We start from the raw sequence: 9,574 nt of genomic DNA, 5'->3' as shown, positions 1-9,574 counted from the left end.
AGAACTCTTCTCCAATTTACTTCCAATAAGCTTTTTCTCATCTTCCAAAGCATCACTTGTTGCATTTCCATCCTTTTTCAAGCTGGCAAACTGCTTGTTATCTTCCAGAGCACTGCTTGTTCCATTCCCATCCTGTTTCAAGCTGTTAAACTGCTTGCTACCATCCTTTAAGGTACCAATTGATCCATGTCCATCCATGTGGTCTGTCTTTTGAGATTTGGGCCCTTTTTGCTTCTCCTCTAATGATGCCTTTCTCTTTCTTGCCATGGCTGAGCCAAACTGCTTGATATCTTCTAAAGCACTGCTTGTTCCATTCCCATCTTGTTCCAAGCTAGTAAACTACTTGTTATGTCATGGCCTGCATCTTTGTTGCCAAGTCCCTCCCCTCAGCATCCCTATGTTCCAATGGTTGCCCATCAGGAATTTTGTTCAGTAAAACCAGGGAGTCTGGAGCTTCCTGCAGGTGTACTTGTGTGTGGGCGTGTGGACACAGGTTGTGATACTGTCCTGACAAAGGAGGCTCTCCAATTTGTAGCCTCTTTAGAGAGGGCATTCAGGCCACGTGTAAAATATATCCTCTCATGCAGAAAAGAGCAGCAGGCCAAGTATGATGCAGGAGAAGTCCCTTCATTCGATCCAGCAACCAGGCTCGTTCGTGATAGTGACTGGGTGTGTGCCAAGACACCAACTGTCATTGCAAATCGGAGAGTGGAAATTACAGGTCCTATGGAGCGGAAGATAGTTATAAATGCATTGAGTTCTGGAGCCAAAGTCTTCATGGCGGACTTTGAGGACTCTTTAGCTCCTTCATGGGGTAATACAATGAGGGGTCATATTAATCTTAGAGATGCAGTGAATGGAACCATTCAGTTTGAAGACAAGGCACGGAATAAGCTCTATAAACTAAATGATTCAACAGTAGTGCTTTTTGTGCGGCCAAGGGGTTGGCATCTTCCAGAAGCTCATATTGAGATAGATGGAGAGCCTGCAACGGGTTTTTTTTTTGGTTGACTTTGGCCTCTATTTCTTTCATAACCATGCAGCATTTAGGTCCAAGCACAATGGTAACGGCCCCTTCTTTTATTTTCCCAAGATGCAACACTCAAGGGAAGCAGCAGTTTGGAACTCGGTATTTGAAAGAGCACAAGATCTGCTAGGTGTTCCTCGAGGCAGCATAAGAGCCACCGTGCTGATTGAGACTCTTCCAGCAGTTTTTCAAATGAATGAGATTTTGTATGCATTGAAGCAACATTCCGCAGGGCTCACCTGCGGGCGTTAGGATTAGGTTCGCTGTTGTCAAGAAGATAGGGTTAGCACCTGTTATGGAGTCGTCTTGTCTCGATGAAATCACAGGGACAAACTATATATAGCTAACACTTGGGAACATAGCAGAAAGCCACACAACCAAAGACATGCAAATGAGCATATGAGGGAGGGTTTTTGGACTATTGAGAGTGGAATTTAAACACCAGGAAAATGCTCAAAGGAAGCGACGCGAATCCAACAATTTGAAGCAGCCATGGAAGATGGAAATTCAAATTACTTTGAAAGCTGGAATTTGTAGTGGTTGCAGAATTTTCATAACTCTTTAAGGTTCTAGATTGAAGCAAAACAAGTTTCAAGCAGTTTGAGACTTCAAGATAAACATGCAGAAAATTTCAGAATTGGAATCAGGCACTTGACGTGGAAGAAGCCCAAGATCAAGCACTCGTGGTCTAAAGGGACTTGGGAGAATTAAAGGGGCATGACCCTTTTAGCCCTTGGGGCCCAGTTTTTTTCAATTGGGAGGGGGGTCATTTTTTGACATGGTAGCATGAGAAAAGCCACCCTCTTTCCTACACAACAATTCTACTTGGTGGGACTATGGAGCTCAAAAGCACCCCAGTGACCCAATTTAAAGATGCTGGCCTGCTCCATAATTTCTTCGCTCTATTTCTCCCATCTCCATGCGGGGAATGGTGAATTGATTAGAGAGAATATAAATTAGTATTTCTCTCTCCTCTGTCTCTCTCTCTCTCTCCTCTTAAGGTGTATTCATGTGGATGATTCTTGAAAGAGATTGAAATAAATATCAGTTTTCTAGCTTACACCGGATAGTGATGGGATCATGTTGATGTAGAGGAATGATGGCTAGCATGATTTGAGGATTAATGATGGGTTGGGCTATCTAAAAATGCAAATATTGATTTTCAAAATCGAAGAAAAGACAGTATGTTCCTTTTAATGGAAATTTGAATCCTTTTGTACAAGTCTTAATGCAAATCTCATTTATCTGTATTAAAAATTTATTTGATGCTTGGTTGCAATATGATTGAGAGCTGTGTGTCATAAAATTCTGAATCTTTGCTCGTAATCATGAGTTATTAATGTTCAAAAATCCAAAAATCATATTTTAAATGGTGTTTTCATCATTTTGGGCAATCAAATTGTGTTCATATGGGGTAAAATTAGATTTCAAGATGGATTAAAGTGTGGCTTAATTTTTTGACTCAAAAAATTAGAGAAATATATCAATTTATTTAAAATAAATCATGAAAAAAACAAAAAAAATATAGAAAAAATAGATATGATGCACCAAAAATTTACAGAAAATTATAAATGTGTTTGTGAATGTATGATGGGGCTAGGGCATGAGGTTTAGCCTCAACCTACAACAACATGGTAATCCCTTCTAATGATACTTGATATCCTCTCATTTTATTTTATTCACTTTATGAGAGCCCTTATTCCAAGATAACAACATGGCAAGCCAAGCATTTATACTGAACATTTTGGACTCTCATTTTTCATCTACACTTTTGTTAAATATGGTGCAAGATTTTATCAAATAAGAAAGATGCCTTATGAAAGCCATGAAAAAAAGGGAACATAGCTAATGTGTAAAGAAGGAAACTCAGAGATAAAAGTTCAATGAACTTAAAATGAACATAACAAGACTAATGAAAATATAGTGCACGCCAAGAAGAATATTCAAATGTGTTATGTTTTTATCTCAGCATTTGTCAATTGCTTTACAACTACCAACAAATGTCAAATTTCAAAGATTTTGACTAAAACGGAGGAAAATTCCAAAAATGATCTCTACTATCTCCAAAATAAAGGAGACAAGAAAACCATATACTTGCACATGTGGCAAACGATCATTGGCCATTTTCTTAATCCAATGATCAACAAAAGTGCCACTTTTTACACGTTTTGGTCCTCATGGCTTCATGTTTACAAACCCATGGAAACTATCATTCACAAAAATGCTAACTTCACCATTGCAAAGAAGCAATAATATGCATGTCTTATAGCACGTGATAACAATAGTTCAATCACATGTTAATTAGATTAATCCCATGTCTACCACACTATTTACAATCATTTATCACTTGTGAACAACCCTAAATAATGAATAGTAGTATGGATCTAATTTTTTCAAGAAAAAGACAAGGTTTAAATCACTAAGGAAATTTTATACAAACTATAAACTCTAAAGAGAGTGGAAGTGAAGCAAATCTTAGATATGTTGAGTTGAGGGGTCCCTCCACTGCCTTAGGTATGAGCTCCCACATCTTGGACTAGCTTCCTCTTCCTCTTCATCTCCCACCCTTCCCCCCCATCCTCTCTCTCTCTCTCTCTCTCTCTCTCTCTCTCTCTCTCCCCCAAACTTTTGATTTTTGGGCCTTTTCAAAAAACATTGGTTTAGTATGTATACTTAAAAATTTACGCCATGTCTAAATAGACATGAAATCATGCATGAGAAGTTGAAGCTAAAAGGAGTCTAAATTGGCATTAAAAAGGGTGCTAGAAAGCCAAAAAAAAAATCAATTTTAAATGGCTACTTACTCATCATTAAATAATGCACCTCTAACACATATTATGCTTTTGTGACTCTACTTTGATTTTATTATAGTGGCCTCATTGATTTTTTGCATTAAAATTCAGCCTTTCTAGTAATTAATTAGTGGAGAGCTCCTAGAGGGTTCCATTATTGCAAGTAATTTTCCTAAAAGATCAACATGAAAACATCTTGTACTGATTTGCAGTAATGCTAACTATGTGTATAGGAGGCGATTCTACCCAAGGGAGGATATGTTTAGAGGAGTTGAGAGAGTACATCCTAGGACTATATAAGAGTGTGAGTGTGTCACTTCCATAGGCTTTGCACATGTCAAGATTCCACAAAAAGAGAGAGAGAGAGAGAGAGAGAGAGAGAGAATGCGCTTATGGATATCTCAAACAAAATGCATTCAAAGAGAAATATCACCAAGAGGAGAGCATTTTAACTTTAGAGCTTGTAAGGAGGGGAGAGAGAGACAAAGACAGAGAGAGAGAGAGAGAGAGAGAGAGAGAGAGAGAGAGAGAGAGAGAGAGAGAGAGAGAGAGAGAATATAGGATGACAACTGAAGGGTTGCAAGCTATAATTGTCAACCTCCTTTTCCATTTCGTTAGATAGAGAAAGCATTATTTTTGCATGTTTAAATCACTAGATTTATTTTTAAATTAAATTTAGCTATTGAGAGTTTGTCTCTGAGTATATGTACTTTTAAATGCCTACTTTTAAGTGCCAAAAGACAATGTTCTAGAGATTACTTTTCAAGGCATTTATACATTTTTTCACCCTTAGATATGGTATTATTATTCGAAGGTTTGTGGTAATCAACATTACTATTTAAATTTTTACCATAAGTTATAAAGCTATCTTATCAATTTATGTAGCCCTTTGTTTCAAATTTTAAATAAAATTTTAACTACATAGAATTATGTGTTTCTTTTCTTATGAGGAATAAAATTACTTGATATTCTTAGACCTTGGTTTATATTCATACTCCATAGCATTTTTGTACACTTCTTTTCTTGTGGGAAATAAAATGATGAGATAGTTTCTTTTTCACTAATATATTTATGGTTGAAAACATTTCTATAATATTTTACAAACCAGATGTTCATAATTTTGGAAATTACATCCTAAACACCTCAAAAACTCTCAAAATAAGATGAAAGAAAACTAAAGATCACCAATCTTTATTGATTCGAGGGTAAAATCTTCTATACTTTGTGATATCATCATCCCTTTCATAAGATCTCTATTTTATGTACATAGTAAGCATATTCACAATCATGCCATGTTGACATCAACTTCTAATGAGATTTAACAACGTTGACATATTAAAACAAGATGAGCATATGTCAAATGTGTGGTCAAATGAGCTTTCTGGGTTGCATTTTTTTCAAGCCTTTGAAAGAATAATGTGGTTCTTTCTTGGCCAATGTGGGCTTGCATCATAGGCTTTGCTAAACTTCCCATAAAACCTGCCCAAAACTTTCCAAAAGCTTGTGGGTCCTTGAATAAAGAATATGTTTCTTCTTGAGGTAGATTTTCTTGGTCTCCCATCATCTCTAGCTTTAAAATTTGCAATTGTGGAATCTCTTTTAGTATAGTCATGATGCCAGGAGGCATATTCCACGGTGGATTCCGTGAGGTTTTACGGTGGATTCCGTAAACTTAGATGACCGGGGCTCATACACAAAGAGGATTCTTTGTGCGAGAAGTTGATGGGGACGCCTGTCCTTTTCGGGCGTTTCATTAATTTAGTGTGTACATGGGTGATTCCATAGCGGGTGATTCCGCAAAATGCATATTAAATTAATAAACGTTTATGAGTTTAGAGTGCGCACTCGTAATAAATTAAGGTTAGGATTTATTTCTAACCAGTTGATTTATTTATGTAGCTGAAGACTGCTAGGTATTCACTTTTGTCGGTTTAATTGTGTTATTTTACTAACGATTGTGAATGCTTCAGTTGATGTGTAGAGATAGCAGCAGTGGCGGAGGAAAGCATTGGAGTCTAGCGAGTTTTCTGATCTTTGGACTATATTTTGATAGGCGCCACGCCTATATTTTGATTATGTCTATAGAGACATCGACTATTTATTATTATTTTGTATGCGCTTATGCGCCTGGATATGTTATTTTTATTTGGACATTGAGATTGGGCGTGCCAGACTCTTTGGGCACCGTCCATTAGCTTTATTTTCCTATTTTTGGTAGAAAGCAAACTCAAAAGCTAAAAGCTTGTATATTTTTGTAATTGGGCTATTTTTGAGCATAAAGATTGGAAATATACATTAAATACATGCTTTGTGAAGCGCTCACACAAGGCATGGGGGAGATTCAACCCAATTTGTCTCTTGTCTCATGTCGTGCTTGTTTTTACATTGATTTTTGTGCTAAAAAGTAGAGTGCTTTGTTCTTGGGGACCTTTGGGAATTCACTACGTGAGCTACCTGCGTCCGATCTGCGCACCAGTGGTATCAGAGCGGAGCAGAGATCAAGGGCTTCCAATCGCTACCAATCTCGGGCGAAGGCGGAGCTCCAGGAACAAACGGCCTCTACAGTCAATCTCGTCGCGAACCGTCGATACAGGCAGACTTCTGGCGATCAAGAACCCCTATTTCTACTGTCAGATCGCGAAGGACCGATCTCTGTCGGCGGAGGACCACTCATCAATTCTCTTCATCAAATCGTGGATAATACAGTAAGAAGCCATATCTTTTGCTTCAAAAAGCTTAGTATTGAAGTGTAAAGGCTTAAGAAATTGGAGAAGACCCACGAAATTTGTCAACGAGGTATCTGAATATGTCCGCGAAATCCGCGACGGCATAAAACGGCTGCCCACGTCCTCATATCCTGCGCCGTTTTTCTTCAATTAAGCCCCCCCCCTTCATAGCTTAAACTATTAAGCTTAAATCCTTAAGCTCTCATCAAGTTGTACAAGTCACCTCTGCAAGCTATAAACTCCAGGTCACACCACAGAAGTCAAGTTCTGCAAGTATTTTCTGATCAAGTTCTTCAAGTCTCGTAAGTCGAATAAGTTCTGCAAGTCTGGAACTCTGCAAGTCACATAAGTCTGCAACTCTGCAAGTCAAACTAAATCAGAACTGACTAACGCTCGAAACTCATAGAAGACTTGTTCGTTTGCAAAAACTCTGAACTGGAAAGTTGTTCGCAGCAAGCTGTTTTACCTATCTACAAGTTCGTTGAAGTACTTTCAGCAAACGGAGACAGAAATATTTCAGAATTTCTGAAAATTGAAGAAGAAAATACCCAAAAATACATAGCCTTGTAACCCCAAATTTGAGCTACGCTCATCCCGCTAACTGATTTTGAGTGAGAAAGGTTTGTTGAGTTTTACAAGATGACTACCCCACATATGGATGATCCTATGGCTGAAGACGACCTACCCGAGCCTACCATGGAGCAAAAGCTGGATCTTATCATGTTGCCATTGGACGAAGAGCGAAGAGCTAGGCAAGCTTTGCAAGCGCAATTGACAAAGCTACAAGGAGCGTCCACTGATAAAGAAGAACCTCAAGCTGAAGATTTGATACGCCGTACCATCGACGCCACTCTTGAAGCACAAACCATTCGCAAGGAATCCAAGATAAGTAAACGAAGTTTCAAGTTTCGCACTTTCAATGGCATAAGAGAAGGAAAGACTGTTTTATCATTCATTAGCCAGTTTGATGACTATTTCCATGAGGAAACTTATCCTGAGAAAGATAAAATCAAGTGTGTTACTAATCATCTGATAGATAGAGCATCACTTTGGTGGACTGTAGTCCGCAAGAGCATAGAATGTCCTGCTACATGGGAAGATTTCAAGAAGAAGTTCATGCAAAATTTTCTTCCACCGCAATTTCATGAGAAGGCTATCAAGCAATGGGATTTACTGCAACAACGCGACCGTGAGCCTATTTCACAGTATACAGAGCGTTTCTGGAATGCACTTCTACAGCTACGCATGCTTGAAGACGTACCAGAGACGACCCATAAGCGGAAGTACATGTCTGGACTTCTTGGACATTACTACGCTGAGGTGAATATGTTCAAGCCTGCTACCCTTGAAGATGCTATCTCCTTAGCTCACGACACTGAAGATAAGTTACGTGGAAGAGATCGTCGACCGCAGCCATTCCAAGCAAACGGTAATTATGGATCTAAACAATTCAATTCAAATTTCAGAAGGTTTAATCCAGGTCGTTTTTCATCACCATCTTTCCGTAAGAATTGGCCTAAACCACCCGCATTACCATCCACTGTCAATCCAAATCCTAAGCCTATCCAACAAGCAAATCCAAATATACCCAGACTCCCAGCCATTGCAAATAATGTGACCAAAGCCAAGCCCATCGTATGTTACAAGTGTCACCAGCCAGGCCATCTCGCAGCAAATTGTCATTCAAAGAAGCCATCGGCACATATCAACTACCTTGGAGCTATGGACGAGGACGAACATGAGGATATGCCGGACTTCACTGAAGAAGAAGATGATCCTACTACTACTTCCGACACTTTACCAGGTATGCCTACTTTACATTCATTGTTGACTATGAAATGTATGGTGCATGGAAAAGAAAGAACTGTATTGCATGATGACGGTAGTACGCATGTGATGCCAGGAGGCATATTCCACGGTGGATTCCGTGAGGTTTTACGGTGGATTCCGTAAACTTAGATGACCGGGGCTCATACGCAAAGAGGATTCTTTGTGCGAGAAGTTGATGGGGACGCCTGTCCTTTTCGGGCGTTTCATTAATTTAGTGTGTACATGGGTGATTCCATAGTGGGTGATTCCGCAAAATGCATATTAAATTAATAAACGTTTATGAGTTTAGAGTGCGCACTCGTAATAAATTAAGGTTAGGATTTATTTCTAACCAGTTGATTTATTTATGTAGCTGAAGACTGCTAGGTATTCACTTTTGTCGGTTTAATTGTGTTATTTTACTAACGATTGTGAATGCTTCAGTTGATGTGTAGAGATAGCAGGAGTGGCGGAGGAAAGCATTGGAGTCTAGCGGGTTTCCGACCTTTGGATATATTTTGATAGGCGCCACGCCTATATTTTGATTATGTCTATAGAGACATCGACTATTTATTATTATTTTGTATGCGCTTATGCGCCTGGATATGTTATTTTTATTTGGACATTGAGATTGGGCGTGCCAGACTCTTTGGGCACCGTCCATTAGCTTTATTTTCCTATTTTTGGTAGAAAGCAAACTCAAAAGCTAAAAGCTTGTATATTTTTGTAATTGGGCTATTTTTGAGCAAAAAGATTGAAAATATATATTAAATACATGCTTTGTGAAGCGCTCACACAAGGCATGGGGGAGATTCAACCCAATTTGTCTCTTGTCTCATGTCGTGATTGCTTTCACATTGATTTTTGTGCTAAAAAGTAGAGTGCTTTGTTCTTGGGGACCTTTGGGAATTCGCTACGTGAGCTACCGGCGTCCGATCTGCGCACCAGTGGTATCAGAGCGGAGCAGAGATCAAGGGCTTCCAATTGCTACCAATCTCGGGCGAAGGCGGAGCTCCAGGAACAAACGACCTCTACAGTCAATCTCGTCGCGAACCGTCGATACAGGCAGACTTCTGGCGATCAAGAACCCCTGTTTCCACTCTCAGATCGCGAAGGACCACTCTCTGTCGGCGGAGGACCACTCATCCATTCTCTTCATGAAGTCGTGGAGTTACAGATAAGCTTGCCTAATTTTCTCATTCTTTCATTAAAAAAAAAGG

At 39.2% G+C, this 9,574-nt stretch overlaps 1 pseudogene; it reads left to right on the top strand.

The window, feature by feature from the left end:
* Positions 1 to 405: 405 nt before the first annotated feature.
* Positions 406 to 1,279, top strand: LOC148028062 (malate synthase pseudogene; annotated as a pseudogene).
* Positions 1,280 to 9,574: the final 8,295 nt, after the last annotated feature.

This window comes from Lygodium microphyllum, chromosome 12 (genome assembly GCF_053477565.2).
Source record: "Lygodium microphyllum isolate KBCC chromosome 12, Lygodium_microphyllum_v1.1.10, whole genome shotgun sequence".
NCBI classification, from domain to species: Eukaryota; Viridiplantae; Streptophyta; class Polypodiopsida; order Schizaeales; family Lygodiaceae; genus Lygodium; species Lygodium microphyllum.
The sequence above is the reverse complement of the archived record's forward strand: the minus strand, read 5'-3'. Positions and strand labels throughout refer to the sequence as shown.